Raw genomic sequence first — 18,217 nt, 5'->3', positions numbered from 1 at the left:
CCACTTTCAGATATGGCAATGAGTCATAGGTTTAATCTGTCTACATAATCTCATATTTCTTAGAGGTTTTGTTCATCCTTTTTTTGTTTTTGTTTTATTTTTGAGACAGAGTCTCACTCTGTTGCCCAGGCTGGAGTGCAATGGCACAATCTTGGCTCACTGCAACCTCTGCCTCCCAGATTCAGGGAATCCTCCTGCCTCACCCTTCCAAGTAGCTGGGATTACAGGTGCACGCCACCATGCCTGGCAAATTCTTGTGTTTTTAGTAGAGACCAAGTTTTGCCATGTTGGCCAGGCTGGTCTCGAACTCCTGACTTCAGGTGATCTGCTTGCCTCGGCCTCCCAAAGTGCTGGTATTACAGGCATGAGCCACCACTCCCGGCCTGTTCATTCTTTATTATTTTTCTTTATTTTTGTGTGAATTGATTCAAAGGACTTCAAAAATGGTTTTTGAGCTCTGAAATTTCTTCCTCAGCTTAGTCTATTTTGCTGTTAATACTTGTGATGGTATTATAAAATTCTTTTACTGACTTTTTTTAATGTATATCAGATCAATTTGGTTCTTTCTTAAAATGGCCTTTTCATCATTTATGTATGGTATTATTTTATTGGATTCCTTACATTCATTAGATTGGATTGTAACTTTCTCCTAATTCTCAATGATCTTCATTTGTGTCCAGATTCTGAATTCTATGTTTGTCATTTCAGCCATTTCAGCCTAGTTAAAAACCACTTCTTGGGAACTAGTGCAGTTGATTGGAGATCAGAAGACACTGGCTTTTTGTGTTGTCAGCGTTCCTGCACTGGTTTTTTCTCATCTGTGGGGGCTAATGTTTCTTTAATCTTTGTAGTTGCTGTTCTTTGGATGTGTTTTTGCTTTCATATTCTTAGATGCCTTTGAGGGTTTGACTGTGGTAGAAGGTGGATTCAGTCAACTGGCTTTGTTTAATATTTATGATTTGTCAATGTGCTATATCAGCTTTGGGAACTCCTTGTCCACTTTTTTGCTCATCTTCAAATGCTCTGGTATTTTGTTGTTGTTGTTTCTTTACTATAAATGCCAGATTCCTAAAGGTTTCCTGAAATATTTCTCTATAGAAATTCTTGTGGGTAGTATCCAGCAAAGCCCACTCCTCCTGGGTGAGGATCACTGCCATATCTTCAAAAGCCATTGGGTCCTGCAGGTCACAGGGCAATAGTGGCTGTGGCAGAGCCACTTGGGTCTCACAGACCAAAGAAGAAGAAACAGTGTGTTATGCGCGCGTCTAAATGAAGAGATAATCTGAACAGGCTAAGTGTGAGCAACAAGGCTGTTTATTCACTTGGGTGCGAGCAGGCTGAGTCCAAAAAGAGAGTCAGTGAGGGTGGTGGGATTGGGGTTAGTCTTATAGGTTAGGGGTAAGCAGTGGAAAGTTACAGTTAGGGGCTGTTTATTGCAGGCAGGGGAAAAATGTCACAAGGCACATTGTCACAAAGCAGGAGGGGTCACAGGGCACAATGTCTCAAGGTTGATTGATCAGTTAGGGTAGAGCATGTTACAATAGTAGAATGTTGCAAGGTTGGCTAATCAGCTAAGATGGGAGCTAGCTCTTTTGCTTCTTTTGAGGTTTTTCTGTTGTCCTGGACTTTCTGGCTCCAGGAAGCCTTCTGGATGTGTATGTGTGGATCACAGAGGTCACGATGGCTTGGCCATGGTGCAGCCTACTCAGAAGACCTCAGAGTGGACACTGTATTAATTTATTATGTATTTCATCTTCAATTGTGAAAAAATAATAGTGACATATTTTTTGTTGTATCTCTTGATATTTTCATATGTGAGTCCTGGAGCATAGCAATTTTATATTGCATAACTATTTTTCTGCCAGGTAAGGAGATTATTATTATTTTATGTGAATGTTTAAAATTTGCCTCTTCTCTTCACATTCTATATCAGTGTTTTTAACAATTTTATTAAAATTTAAATTTCATATATTAAATTCGTCTATTTTAAGTGTATGTTCCAAGAGTTTTAGTGAATTTAGTGTTGGATAGTCATCATAACTATCTAATTTTAGAGCATTTCTTCACCCTGAAACGATCCTGTCTGTCTCATGCAGTCAGTGTTCTTCCCCACTTATTGCCCAGGCAACCCTATCTATTTTGTCTCCATAGATTTGCCTTTTCTGGGCATTTTAAAAAGATGAAATTATAAAATATGTGGTCTGTTGCATGTGGCTGTGTTCAATTAACAATATTTTTCAGGTTTACTTATGTGGTAGCACATATTAGTGTGTCCGGAATTGGTGGGTTCTTGGTCTCACTGACTTCAAGAATGAAGCCGCAGACCCTCGCGGTGAGTGTTACAGTTCTTAAAGGCGGCGTGTCCGGAGTTTGTTCCTTCTGATGTTCAGACGTGTTCGGAGTTTCTTCCTTCTGGTGGGTTCGTGGTCTCCCTGGCTCAGGAGTGAAGCTGCGGACCTTCATGGTGAGTGTTACAGCTCTCAAGGCGGCGCGTCTGGAGTTGTTCCTTCCTCCCAGTCGGTTCGTGGTCTCCCTGGCTCAGGAGTGAAGCTGCGGACCTTCATGGTGAGTGTTACAGCTTTTAAGGTGGCGCGTCTGGAGTTGTTCCTTCCTCCTGGTGGGCTCGTGGTCTCGATGGCTTCAGGAGTGAAGCTGCAGACCTTCACGGTGAGTGTTACAGCTCATAAAGGCAGTGTGGACACAAAGAGTGAGCAGTAGCAAGATTTATTGCAAAGAGCAAAAGAACAAAGCTTTCACAGTGTCGAATGGGACCCGAGCAGGTTGGCTTCACCCAGTGGATCTCGCAATGGGGCTGCCCGTGGAGCTGCCTGCCAGTCCCGCGCCATGCACCCACACTCCTCAGCCCTTGGGTGGTCATGGGACTGGGAGCCTGGAGCAGGGGGTGGCGTTCGTCTGTGAGGCTGGGGCTGCACAGTAGCCCACTGAGGCGGGAGGGGGGAGGCTCAGGCATGGCGGGCTGCAGGTCTGGAGCCCTGCCCCATGGGAAGGCAGCTAAGGCCTGGTGAGAAATCGAGCACAGCCCCAGTGGGCCGGCACTGCTGGGGCACCCAGCACACCCTCCGCAGCCACTGGCCCAGGTGCTAAGCCCCTCATTGCCCGGGGCTGGCAGGGCCCCCCAGCCGCTCCGAGTGCGGGCCTCCCGAGCCCACACCCACCCGGAGCTTATGCTGGCCCGCAAGCACAGCGTGCAGCCCCAGTTCCCGCCCACACCTCTCCCTCCACACTCCCCACAAGCTGAGGGAGCCAGCTCCAGCCTCGGCCAGCCCAGGAGGGGCTCCCACAGTGCAGTGGCAAGCTGAAGGGCTCCTCAAGTGCTGCCAAAGTGGGAGCCCAGGCAGAGGAGGTGCAGAGAGTGAGCAAGGGCTGTGAGGACTGCCAGCACACTGTCACCTCTCATTAGTATTTTGATGTTTTATTGTTCAATAATTTTCCATTTTGTGAATATACCACATTATATTTACTCCTTCTCTGATTGATGAGCCTTGTTTATTTCCCCTTTTTGAATATTTCAATGAGGCTGATCTAAATAGTCACATCTAAATATTTTTGTCAACATATGCTTTAATTCATCTTGAATAGATACCTAGGAGGGAAATTGCTGGGTAATAGAATAAATGCATGTTTAAAAATTTTAGAAACTCCTAAACTGTGTTCTAAAGCAGCTGAACCATTTTACACTCCCATCAGCAGTGTATGAAGATTTCACTTTCTCTTTGTTATTGCCAACATCTTATTATTGTCTGTCCTTTTTATGATAGCTATTCTAATAGGTTTGAGGTGTACTTTATTATGATTTTAATTTGCATTTTTTCTAATGAGAGATAAGGTTGAGCAACTTACAACTGTTTATTGGCCATTCTGTCTTGTTTGGTAAAATGTCTATACATATCGTTAGTACAAGTTTTAAATTCATTGTTTGTCTTCCTATTATTGACTTGTAATAGTTCTTTCTATATTCTGGATGTGTTGGGGTGATCAGACCCAACATCAGGCCGTGGGGGCTATGAAGTCTGGCGGAGTCAAAAGGATAAGAAAAGACAAGTTAAGAGAGAAAGTGGACTGGGGGCCAATGCTAGTATGGAGGCTGTGAAGGCCCTGAGCTCTGGGAGCCCACGCTATTTATTGGTGATCAAACAAAGAAACAGGTGGTGAGGATATGGGGGGGTTGAAAGGAAGTGGTGTATCAAGTGAATGAGCTACAGCTGTGACGGTTTAGCATTTTCTTTGAAAGCTATGGCTACTTGACATAATGGAAGTGCTAGAAGCAAGGAGCCAGCAAGTCTGGACACATTCCAAAGGCCATGAGGGGTTTTACCCTGGACCCTGGACATGTTCCAAGCCCTGCCTCAGCTTCTGTCCCAACACTTGGCTTTTCTCCCAATAGGATGCAAGTGGATTAACAGATACATGATTTGCAGGTTTACCTAACATTTTGTGTTTTATCTTTTCATGGTGTCTTTTGAAGCACAAAACTTTTAATTTTGAGGAAGCTTAATATTTCAAATATAGAACTGATTTTTCACTCCTGTTTCATGTTTTCATCATCTTAAATGTTTCATAAACAAAAAAATTGTTTCTGGTTATTTTATTTATAAAATGTGAATAAAATCAGTCACTTTTGAAAGTGGAGCAGGCACAAATGTATTTTAAAAGCTTCCAGAGCAATTCTTACGTGCTACCAGTTCGAAAAAACGCAGTTGGAGATGGAGACCAATGTATACATTACAAAGAACTTCTCCAGGGTCAGAATCAGAGGAGAAAACAAAACTGTTCTCAAGGGTAGATTATGTATTAGGATTTTTATATGCTTGTATACTATATACATGTATCATACCTATTTTATAATATTCATAAACAATATCAGAGGAACAGAGTAGAATTGAGAGAAATTTCTGAAAGAGTGTATCAAACACTTCTAAATGCTTGCATAAATGGAACATTTCATAGAGATAGACAGAAAAACAGCAACTTCAGTTTATGGAAAGTATTTTGTTGATAGTGTCTTAAAATTGAGGGAGAAATGCAGCCTCATCCAGCTTCATTCAGCTCCAACCTGTGAAAAACATGGAAGCTTCTACTTCCATTCTTATAATAAGGAAAAGCTGAACAAACTCAAAATCAGTGACTTTTCTTGGATATATTAAAGAACAAAGGTTGCATAGTAAACTAGCCAAACAAGAGAGGCAAGCATACCCAGAAAGAGATTGTCACTTAGATATGCTTGTCTGATGCAGAAGCCACTGGACCCATGAACTGGGATAAATACTTAAATAATCATTTTGACCAATTATTGGAGATAGAATAAGACCAATATGAAAGTGAGAAACCTATGTGACCACAGTTTGAAGGGGGGCCATGCTTTAATGGGCTATCTTCCAGGAACCCCAGGAGTTTTTAGTTTTCACTGCGCAGATGCAAAAGAATTTTCTCTTAACTCTGGCAAGAGGAAAGGGAGTATAACTGCTGTGAAACACAGTCATATTCTTCTCTATAACAAAGGAGTATTATTCTAGTAAAAGTACTTCCAGAAAGCACAACTGTAAAACTTTATCCAAGCTTGGAAACAAGAACTGATCTCCAGTCCAGCTCACACCAGCATGGACTCACAAAACAAGACAGAAAAAAGAAAAAAAAAAAAACAGTCAAAAAGGTACTGGGGTTCCAGGAAATAGAGTTGAAACTTTTCAGCCAGGGCAGAAAGTAGGAGATGGGGTCAACACTGTATCACTGAGAAAAGCTTGTGAAAGTCACAGCACTAAAACAAAGGCCTCTCAAATGCTGAATCTTAATTAGTAGATTATAGAACACTCCCCTGCCCTATGAGTTTGCCGTTGCACAAGCAGGGATCCAATATAATTACAGTGGATTTAGATGAAACAGGTGTACAATAGACACTGTCTATGATGTATATACATACATATATGAATAGATGTATATTCATCTGTGTATATATGTCTGTGTATGCATGTACACACACACAGACATATAAATATATGTGTGTATATATTTATTCCAAAAATCAAGACAGGAGATAAAAACATCAAAGAATTTGAAGTATCTGGTACAAAAGCTGAAACAAATATTAAACATAGCCCAGTTCCTAGATGATTAACTTAAATTCTCATACTAAAGGCCTAATTTACCTCAGTTTCCATTCCCTACTTTCAACCAAAAATTTGCTAGTATGCCAAAAGGCAAGAAAAAACACAGCCTAAGAAAACAAAGCAATCATAGAACCAGCCTAAGATTGACACATGTTAGAACTATTGGACAGGAAATTTAAAATAACTATAATTAACATGTTAAGAACTGTAATGGAAAAAGTAGACAAAATGAAAGAACAGATAAATAATGTAAATATACAGATAGAAACTAAGATATAATCAGGAAATGTTATAATTCTAAAACACAGTAATACAAATGAAAAATGCCTTACGGACACATCAATAGACTCAACATAGCTAAGGAATGAATGAGTAAACTTGAAAACAGATCAATAGAAACTTCTCATACTGCAATGCACAAAGAAAACAGAATGAAAACCACAGAGCAAAGCATTAACAAGCTGTGGAATAGTATGAAAAAGTTTAACATAAAATAACTGGAATATCAATAGCAGAAAAAGAAAACAGATTAGAATAAATATTTCAAGTAATAATCATCAATAACTTTCCAGTATTAATGACAGACATCAAACCATAGATCCAGGAAGTTTAGACAATACCTTGTAGGATAAATACACACACACACACACGCACACACACACACACACACAGGCACCACCCCCAAGGCATATCACATTCAAGGTGCATAAAACCAAAGACAAAGAGAAATTCGTAAAAGATATCAGAGAAAAGCTACCTTATCTATAATGAAATAAGGATTAAAATTCCAGCGGCCCTCTCTTTATAAGCAATGCAAGCAAGAAGCAATTGGAGTAAAATATTTAAAGTGTTAAAAGTTTTGCAATAAAATACTAAATTCCATATTCAGTAAAATTATCCTACAAACATGAAGGAGAAATAGACTTCTTCTGACGAACAAAAGCTTGTGTATTTTGTTGCCAGCAGAATCGTCTTTTAATAAATTTTAAAAGAAGTTATTCAGAGAGAAGAAAAATAATATAGAAACTTAAACTTACATTTAAAAATGGAAAAGCACCAAATAATAAGTAAATGAAGATAAATAAATACTGTATTTTATTGATCTAAATATAAATGTTTAACTAATGATAATGGATTGTGTGATCATAGCATATATAGAGGAAATTAATACTAGCAATATTATAAGGGACAGCAGAAACCATGAATACTCTGTAAAAAGTTGTCTGAACTATATGTAAAGGGTGATGGCATAGTCAAAATGGATTTAGATTGGCTAAAAATGTATGTTATGAACACAGGACAACAATTAAACAGTATATGTATTATTTTATCTTGACACATATGGGTGAAGAGCAAGATAAAATGTCAATGTAAAATGTTCAACTAAAACTAGACAAAGCAGAAAAATAGGGTGAATAAAGAATGAGGGCAATGAATAAAAATTGGTTACAATCATTTTAGATATTCACCCAATGATATTATTATTATTAATCACTTTAACTGTTAATCATCTGAATACACCAATTAAAAGTCAGAAATTGTCAAAGTGAATTTATAAAAACAAGAATTGACTCTGTATTGACTTTAAGAAAATCACTTTAGATATAAAGTTGAAAGAAAACGGATGAAGAAATATATAACATACCACTAATAACTGGAATATCATCTATACTAATTTCAGATAACTCAGACACACAAACAAGAAAGCTTATCAAGGTGGGAAGACAAAATAATCCTATATGATTATGCATTTAACAAGAGTATCAAAATACATGAGGCAGAAACTGATAGCACCAATGCTAGAATGTTATTCTGCCCTACTATTGCTGTATCTAAATGAAATTCTGATTTCTGACTCAGGCCACATGTTTCTGCTAGTCTGTATGCATGTATGCTTTTGTATCATCTGTCTGTCTATGTACACATCCAGCTACGCAAGGGTAAAATTTAAGACCTTTCATAGTTTCTTTCTGACTTAAAAATCAAAGAATAGGAAAATGGTCTTGATTTTAATACTTGGAAATATTTTTGCATGTAAAATTATAAACAAGAGAATAGAAATTATTTATAATTCAATCTAAAAATAGGATAGTCAATAATTTTTTCTTCTTTGGCTTGATGTTTTCTCTATACACACAAATACAAACAGATAGATATGTTCTATATTTCCATATTATATTTGGCTCCTTAGTAACATATAAGTGTTCTAAAGTTAATTGTTTTTAAAAATGATGGTTTTTTAATATACTGATATACTATTTAACAATTTTATTTAAATCTTAAAAATGATAATTTTGTTTTTTCTTAGTTTTATTCTAAATATGCTTGTGGTCAGTAGATAATATGATCTGTTAATTATAATTGCTCTATTTCACACTATACTAAAATTAATATAAAACATTAAATCTTTAAAAGTATTATTCAGTTTTTATGTCTTTAATATTTTCTTGTTATTTGTCCTGATTGTGAAAATTAAAGCTGAGATTTTTGAACTAATAATGAAAATAAGAGAAATATTTATCTCCAAAAAAAACAAAAGCAAAAATGAAATAACCCAGGGGATATAGGGTATATTATCAGAAGACTGAAGGATTATGTGATTAACTAGAAGGAAGAAGAGGCAATAAGGCACACTCAAAACTTTCAGTAACAAGACATTATAAATCTTCTATTTATGGTTATAACATTAGATAATGCTTCTTCAGTAAATTTTCTATGTGTCTCTGTTCATACTATACATTTCCACATGAGAACGTTAAGAGAGTACAACTAGTCATCTACTCTACCATTTTTGAGCTGAGTATACTGTAATTATCTTTGTCCAAAATTTGCACAAGTGGAGGAAAGAGAGCTCTTTAATGGAACGAAATTTTAATAAAAGAAAAAGAAAGAAAAGAAAAAAGAGTACTGCATACTCACAGCTTTCTTTTTATACAAACAAATCCAAAAAATCTTCCAACCTAACATGCAACTTTTCTTCATCAACAAACAAATAATAAACAGATGTATTCCTTTTCCAGTGAGGGAAAATACAAAGTCATAACTTGCTAGTGAGTCTTAAGAGACAATGTCATGAAGACATTGCTGTCCTAGTCTAGGACCACTAAGTAATGACACTGGCTGCTCTTCTAGTTTTAATCACCAATAAACCTCAAATAATATCACGATAAGGAAAAAGAGAATAATTTTTTTTTTTTACATGGGAACAACTTACAAGAACTTCGGTGGCTCTGCTTGTGTTAGGTAGCTGTTGCTTTCTAATAATCTTTTCCTTTAAGCATGGAAATACTATGAAGCACTCCAAAATATACAATAAATATAAATTTCATTTAGAGCTCTATTATAAATCAGTTTCCCCCCCCCAATACTCAGGGTCAGCATGATATACATTTTATTCCGCTTTCAAAGAGGTAGTGAGGAATGCTGATTGCAATATCGCAGTATGAGATTTGAATTTAGGGAAAATATAATTGTATACCTTGGTGGAATCAGCCCTTCATTGTTTGCTAAGAAGTATAGACTAGAAGAGCCCAAAATAACAAAAGAAGGCCATAAACCTGTTCAGAATAAGCTACTAGTACAATCCTAACAAGCATGCTTTATTTAAAAAAAATTAATGCAAAATTTAATTAATTAATTTCAAAAATTAAAGTACCTACTTTAAATAAACATCAACAGATTCATGTTAGTTTCTGTTAATGATAGATAATTTGCATTATGATAATATATTCTATTTGAAATCTGCCTCTCATGTTTTAGATTATTTAACATTTTAAGTTCCACTCCTTTAATTATAAAATTAATTAGAGTATAATACTCCTCTTATTAATGATGAAAATTAACATACCATGCAATATAGATTATTTTCAACTGTGAAAATTATCATTGTTTACTGAAAGCTGAGGTAATTTTCATTTAAAATTGCATAATTGCATCCATTGGTAGAAAATTTTTTCTGGACATTATACTTAGACTCATTTTTGCTTTCTTTGAATGTGACTGTTGAACTTTGAGGAGTAATTGAAAACCTATTTAAGATGCATTACAAATTTAGGAAAAGAGCCTCTTCTCAGCAATAATCATCCTCTAAGTTTATGACATTAAAGCATTAAAATGTTTCATTTCTTATAAATTTTGAGAAAGTAAATTTATTTATCATCATATTTTTTCTTCAACAGCCAACAGCTAAATTCACAAAATTTTACAGGTTCACAGTTATAGATATCGGCTAACTCTTTGGATGATTAGGAGAAGAAATGTAGAATAAGCAACTCTAGTCTTCAAAATTGTACGAAGTGCAAATTGTACAAATTGCAAATTATACAAAGTCTTCAGAGTCATATTACATATTAATTTTCAGGAATACCTCTTCATATCTGGCCTCATCCCTACAATTTTCAGCATAAAAAGATAAGGCAGTAAACCAATTTCAACATTAATTTTAATTTCTGGTCTCTTTTTATGCACTTTCATTTTATTTATTAATTCAGTTAACATTTATTGAAAGAATATACTTATTAAAGTTTTTGTTAATAAGGTAGTAGGCTGGTATTTCTTATAGTTGACTAAATAAACTCTAGTTGGTTGCCATCTCACTTCTTAGAAACATTCTGGTCTAGGTCCCTGTAGGTCAAGACATCCTGGTTATTACTCCAACCTTACAATGTATTTTGCTAATTAATTTTATTTTGCCTCTCATGATTATGTACTGTCTTTTAATCACTGGGTTTTGAAAATACTAACAATTCTATCCATAAAAGGGACACCAGTTCCATGGCAATATCTCATACTGTAAACCTTAGCCTAATGAGCTGCTTAAATATATCCTCCTGTACCCCCATCAGTGCATTTATTATTACCTTGATGAAAACAGTTTTATTTGGGACCTCCTTGGAAACAGTCAAGTTGTGGTTATTCTCTAATTGGACTTTGTAGCAATCTAATCCCATTTAAGACAAAATTTAGATAAACCTGAAATTAGAGGTGTTGAGGTGGACAAATAGAATCTTTGAAGCAACTATCTCAGGTGAGATCTTTGCTTTTTTTCCACGTGATACAAGCTGGTTGTCTTACAACGAGAGAGAGAGAGAGAGAGAGTTGTTTCTTTTGGCTGGTAAAATCAGGGATATTTGATGATTATCTCTTCATCTATTATCTATCTGTCTATCTATCTACCTACTTGCTTATCTATATAATCTATCTACCATCTGTCAATTAAATGGTAAAAATTTCTGTATTATATACATCAGCATTCTACTTTGTTTCCATCAAGGTCCTGACTTAGGCACAAATATACAAATATGTCCATTCGGTGTCTTTTGAAGCTCTGTCACCATTACAATTAAATTTCAGCCTGATTTTTAGCACAGTGTACTTTGCAGGTATAGTTGACAAGGAGATCTTTAAGTGCTCCCATGGAGGTATTCTGAAATCTACAGTGTGGCTTGCATTGATAGTTTGCTAATCTGATATTACCCTTTCAGGGGTTCTAAGCCCAATCTCAAGCCTTCCAACTCCAGTCCTTACCATTTTGTTCGTCTTATAACATTCAAGTGTAATCCCTACGTTATAGTTATAAACCAGTGTTTCACTCTCCACCCTGTAGTATGCTTAATGTGTCCCTAAAACATACGTCTATGTCCTAATCCCCTGATCCTGTAAATATTGATTTATGTGGTAAAATATATGAGCAAGTCAATGATCTTGGGAAGAGGAGTTTATACTGGATCATCTGTATGAAGCTTAAATGGAATCACATGTGTCTTTATAAGACAATAGCATTGGTTGCTGGGACATAAGATGTACACAAAGGAGGGGTCAAGTGAATGAAGGTTACAAGCCAAGATACACAAAGGATTCTTGGTACTCACCAGAGACCAAGAGGTAGCCATAGAACAGATTATATCCTGGAGACCTTAAAGAAAGCACAGCTGTGCCAATGTGTTGGTTTTGGAGTCCTGGCCTCTGAACTGTCAAATAATGAATTTCTGTTGCTATAAACCACCCAGTTTGTGGTAACTTGTTATGACAGCCACAGGAAACTAATACAAATCTCACTGATATATTCCACCAGTGAGATTCTTAGCAATGTTTACATCTCTGCCTGTCAGGGGTTATTAGTACTTGCCTACCATCAATATCAATGGAGTCCTTATTACTGTCTGAACTCTAGATGATCCATTTCCAAGATCCTGTCTTGACAGTCTGCTTTCTAAGGCTACTGTGATATAAATGATCTCAAACTGTCTCTCCATCTTCCAAATGAGACTCTATAACTGTTTGCAATGCAGGTAGTTTATGTAAGGGTATTCTCCTAGGGATGAAGACTGGGGTGTCAGGGGAGAACAAAGCAGTAAAGGCAAACAAAGCCTGTGTTACTCAGTTGGTTTATGTTTTGGACAAATAAGGCTCAAACTCTCTCACAGTGTTTTTGATGTGCCAACTTAGCCAGGCTACCATTCTAAGTTATTCAATCAAACACTAATCTAGCTGTTGCTGTGAAATTATTTTGCAGATTTGATTAAAATTTGTATCAGATGATTTAAGGAAGGGAGATTATTTTAGATAATCTGGGTGAAATTGAGTCAATCAGTTGAAAGGTTTTTGAGAGCAGAAGTGAGGTTTCTTTGAAGAAGATATAATTCTATCTATGAACAGCAGCTTCAGCTTCTGCCTGAGAATTTCAGCCTGCCCTTCCTGGTGGCTTGTTTAGCCAAGTTTGTTAAGCCATGCCCTCAATTAGGTAAGCCAATTTCTTGAAAGAAATCTCTATCAGCCAGGCACGGTGGCTCATGCCGGTAATCCCAGCACTTTGGGAGGCTAAGGCGGGTGGATCACGAGGTCAGGAGATTGAGACCATCCTGGCCAACATGGTAAAACCACATCTCTATTAAAAATACAAAAATTAGCCATATGTAAGCCAATTTCTTGAAAGAAAGCACTATCAGCCGGGCATGGTGGCTCACACCTGTAATCTCAGCACTCTGGGAGGCTGAGACGGGTGGATCCTGAGGTCAGGAGATTGAGACCACCCTGGCCAACATGGTGAAACCACGTCTCTATTAAAAATACAAAAATTAGCCAGGTGTGGTAGTGTGCGCCTATAGTCCCCAGCTACTGGGAAGTCTGAGGCAAGAGAATCGCTTGAACCTGGGAGGTGGAGGTTGCAGTGAGCCGAGATTATGCCACTGCACTCCAGCCTGGCAACAGAGCAAGACTCCATCAAAAAAAAAGAAAGAAAGAGAGGAAGAAAGTAAGAGAGAGAGAAAGAGAGAGACAAAGAAAGAAAAGAAATCTCTATCATCTAACTATTTATCTAATCTGTCTACCAGCTATCAATTAATCAATATATGTCTATCTATCTATCTATCATCTATATATCTGTCATCTCTCTATATGTGTCTCCTACTTGTTCTGCTTATATCTATCTCCTACTGGTTTCTAGAAGGAATTCTGTCCACAAAATATAATTTAGTGGAAACATCAAGTTGTCAAACTTCATGTGTTTGTATTAGTATGTCATAACATGAAGGGCACAACAATAAAAAAATCACTAAAAATCTGTATGTTCCCAGGAAAATTTTATTCTGCAATTTTTATAACTAATGCTTAATAATGAAAGTAGGAGAGAAGGAAAATTTTACTTTTTTTACTTTACATATCTCTCCAACATTTTATATGTGCATATTTTTGAAATTCAAAAATAGAACAGTATGGAAATATTGTATAAATTATGAAATACTATAGCATTGTATTCGCAAATATTTCATTATGCACAATTTATCTTTTTTCTGATTTTATTTTTAAAATAAAATAGAAGCTTTCTCAAGGTCACAAAGAAGAAAACAACAAATCAGTGACTTGAACTCACATCTTCTAAACCCCAAATTCATACTTTTTTAATTATGCCCAGTAGTCCTTGTCAGTGACAGTGAATGATTTTCAAAGTCACGTGCTATTCAAAAGGCTTTAAAATTACAAGAGAAAACTAAAACTAGTTTTTATAATTTAAATTTTTGATGTCTTCAGTATAAAATGTTCAGATAAAGACAACTACACATTCAATTTTTCACTGAATCAACTGCCTCTTCAGATGTTAATGGGGATTCATTGATTCTCAAATCCCCCAAATTGGCATCAAATGTATATTATAGCTTAAATCATGAAGTTATCTCACCATATTCTCCATTGCTTAGAAACTTCTAATGCCATCACTGTACTCCCCAATGATTTTTTAATTAAAACTATTTACTGCTAATATTTTGTCTATAGAAATCAAGTGGAGAATACAGGTATTATTGGGGATTTTTCCAGATCAGACTTCTAAAACCCAGAATGACTTGGATTAACTAAAATATACTTTATTTTATTTTATTTTATTTTTTTGAGATGGAGTCTCGCTCTGTCACCCAGACTGGAGTGCAGTGGTGCGATCTTGGCTCACTGCAAGCTCCACCTCCTGGGTTCACGCTATTCTCCTGCCTCAGCCTCCTGAGTAGCTGGGACTACAGGTGCCTGCCACCAAACCTGGCTAATTTTTTGTATTTTTCATAGAGACTGGGTTTCACCGTGTTTGCCAGGATGGTCTTGATCTCCTGACCTCGTGATCCACCCGCCTCATCTTCCCAAAGTGCTGGGATTACAGGCATGAGCCACTGTGCCTGGCCTAAAATGTACTTTCTTTTATAGAAAGTTTATTATGGAATTAGCAGATATTTTGAATGGACAAACAAAAGCTGTGTAAAAGTGGACCATACACATGTCGCTTATACATCTAAGTGCAATCTTCAAAAATAAATAACACAATGGAAGTTATATACACACATTATTAAATGTAATGATGAGTCTGTTAGCAGTGGAATATATTTGAGTCAGAAGACAACAAAGTATGTTATCAGTGACAAATCCATATGCGTCTGCAGCAACCTCAATTCTAGTCTCCCCAGAAGAAAGAATTTGACTAAGGGACATAAGACAGAAGGAGAAATCAAGACAAGTTTTAGAGCAGGAACAAAATTTTATTAAAAAGCTTTAGATCATGTATGAAAGGAAGTAAAATCACTTGGAAGTGGGCCAAGCGGGTAACTTGAGAGATCAAGCGTGCTGTTTGACCTTTGACTTGGGTTTTATATGTTGACATACATCTGGGGCTTTGCATTCCTTCTCCCCTGAGTCTTCCTTTGGGGTAGGCTGTTTACATATGCAGTGGCCTGCAAGCATTTGGGAGGGAAACGTGCAGTGTGTTTACTGGGGTTATAGGCATGCTCATTTGAGGCATTCTTCCCCTATGAGTCAAATGTCCCTACAAGATTATAGACCAGATAAACACTATTTTGTCTCTTAATTAGCCTGCTTGATCCCACTGGCCCAACTCCTGAGATCTTATTGGGAAGCTGCTGATCACCAGTTTCAGTTTTTTTCGATGTATTGCAAGAATGCCTTTTCCTGGCGCTAGCTGCAACGAATTATTATTTTAGAGAGACAGTTAACAACCACCTGACCATCACCTGATATTCGCCTGACCCTCGGGAGCCCTCTCCTGCCCTGCTCATGCTTGACTAGCTACCGACAGTAACAAGTTCAATTAATGTCCCTCTTGAATGTATATATGTGTTCAAGTGCTAAACTAATGCTAAAAGTTACCTATTATTGTTTGATAGAATTTAGGGGTATAAAAGGAGTAATAAGGCTATATGTAACTTTTGAACAAAAAGTGAAAAATTACTTAAGCAAAATAATTTAAAATGTAAAATATAGTGCACTGGGTAATGTTTCTTCAGTTCAAAATATTGCATTCCTCTCTCCCTGTCTCTGTTGCTTTCTGTCTCTCCACCTCTCTCTTGCCTACAGGAATTCAGCGCATCTTTAAGACAGTACTTTTACTGATTCCTAAGTGATAAACTCTGTTTATATTCAGTTCACATTTATATTGAGAATCAAGATGAGTGAAAATTAACATCAATTGGTATTAGTGAACTATCATTTCCTGGTGAAGGATTGTATCAATTTTCCTTGCTAAAACAAAACTAATCAAATTAGCAGCCCTTAATTTATGCACTCAAAATCGAATACATTAATCCTGGCATATTACAGAAAGAACCACTGGTATGGAATTTCTTTGATTTCCTTGGAATATTTAGAATAAAATTAACAGAAATAATTTAAACATCATTTATTTTATTGGAATGCAAAATACAGGTAGGTTAGTATGTACAGTCAAAATAGCAAATGCAAGTATATTACTCAACCTCCGGCTGTTCATGAAAGGATCATCACTCAAAACTCCAGGATAATTTCTCCTGGGCACCTTTAAACTATATCCTTATCAACCTTTATTTCTATTTTATTTTTCTCTCCTTGGAAATGCTACTGCTTCCTAGATTTGCAGCCTCCCTAATTTCCATCCTCTGCTTTCTGCTTGATCATGGGGTCTACTGGGACTCTCTTTGCTATCTACTTTTCTTCTCCAACTGAAATAGAACATTCTGAATTACTGACCTCTTCACTCCTAAATGAAGTTCGCTCATTTAAAATGCTACCAGTGGTAAACTCCAACTTATTATCCCACAAACTGCTAAGCCTAAATAATCACTGAAACTGTTTAAGTCTTTTGAAAGCATCATATCAGAATTTCACTGCTGTGGGATACGCAGCAGCTGGAAACTGAAACAAATTCCATTTAAAATACAACAAAATGAGGTGGGAAAAAATCACAAAAAAGAAAATGAATGCTTAAAGCTTTATGTGGTCCAAGTCTCCAATGTTCTGCAATTTTTGTGACATTGACAAAAGCTCAGTCAAGGGAAAAAATGTTACTGGTGACTGATTTGTTTCTGATTTGTTTGTTCTTTGTCACTTGTCACCAAAGCACAGTGAAACCACATGATTTTCCGTGAAGAACAGCATGTTTCCAGAGTTGTTTTACACTAGTCACCATGATATATTCAATGCTACTCCATGGTATTGCAAAAGGCTACCAAAATATATTAACAATAAAATAAAATACATTTTAAAACTAACAACAAATTTGCACCTGTCTGTGCCTGAAAGCTTTCCAAGATTAAGGCAGCACATCAGCTTAGCAATTATTAAATAAATGAAGCCAAATAAACTAGTGGACATAACAATTAAATACTCTTTCATATATACTTTATTGCTTTAAGTACTATCCCACAAAGATTTCATTTTCTTTACTCCAAATATTTACTAGCAACTTGTTTTATGTCACCTTGCCAGGTACCTTGAGCAATATGTTCCATAGGAGTACTTACATAAATATCTGTGGCACAGTGCATAATGCCATATTGTTTATTTACTTTTTTTTTTTTTTTTTTTTTTTGAGAAGGAGTCTCACCCTTTCACCCAGGCTGGAGTGCGTTGGCGTGATCTCGGCTCACTGCAACCTCCGCCTCCCGGGTTCAAGTGATTCTCCTGTCTCAGCCTCCTGAGTAGCTGGGATTACAGGTGCATGCCACCATGCTGGGCTAATTTTTGTATTTTCAGTAGAGATGGGGTTTCACCATGTTGGTCAGGCTGGTCTCGAGTTCCTGACCTCGTGGTCTGCCTGCCTTGGCCTCCCAAAGTGTTGGGATTACAGGTGTGAGCCACCACATCTGGCCCATTTTGTTTATTGAATTGAAATTATTAAGCCCTCCTGTTATGGTCTAGGGAAGTGGGGGATGAGTGAAGAGTTGAGGGGAAGGAAACTACATTGGGGAAATACTGTTGTAAATGTCAAGGTCCTGCTAACAGTTTCAATTTCAATAAACATATTTTATTGTCTTTACCTTTAAAAAGATTGTTCTAAATGTAAACAGTTGTTCTAAATAGTTCTAAATGTAAGGAGAAATTAAGTAACTACACTCATAATTTCACTATAGATAATATTGATAAAAGTACGCAATGCTATATATATACATATTTTTTATTTTTAACAAGACAGGTCTTGCTCTGTCACCCCATTTGGCGAGCAGCTGTGCCATTACAACTCAGTAGAGCCTTGATTTCCCAGGCTCTAGTGGTCATCCTGCTTCAGGGAACACAGGCATGCACCACTATTCGTAGTTGGTTTTTTTTTTTTTTTTTTTTTTTTT

The sequence above is a fragment of the Pongo pygmaeus genome, chromosome 2, assembly GCF_028885625.2.
Source record: "Pongo pygmaeus isolate AG05252 chromosome 2, NHGRI_mPonPyg2-v2.0_pri, whole genome shotgun sequence".
In the NCBI taxonomy this organism is placed as follows: domain Eukaryota; kingdom Metazoa; phylum Chordata; class Mammalia; order Primates; family Hominidae; genus Pongo; species Pongo pygmaeus.
This window is presented reverse-complemented; position numbering follows the sequence as displayed.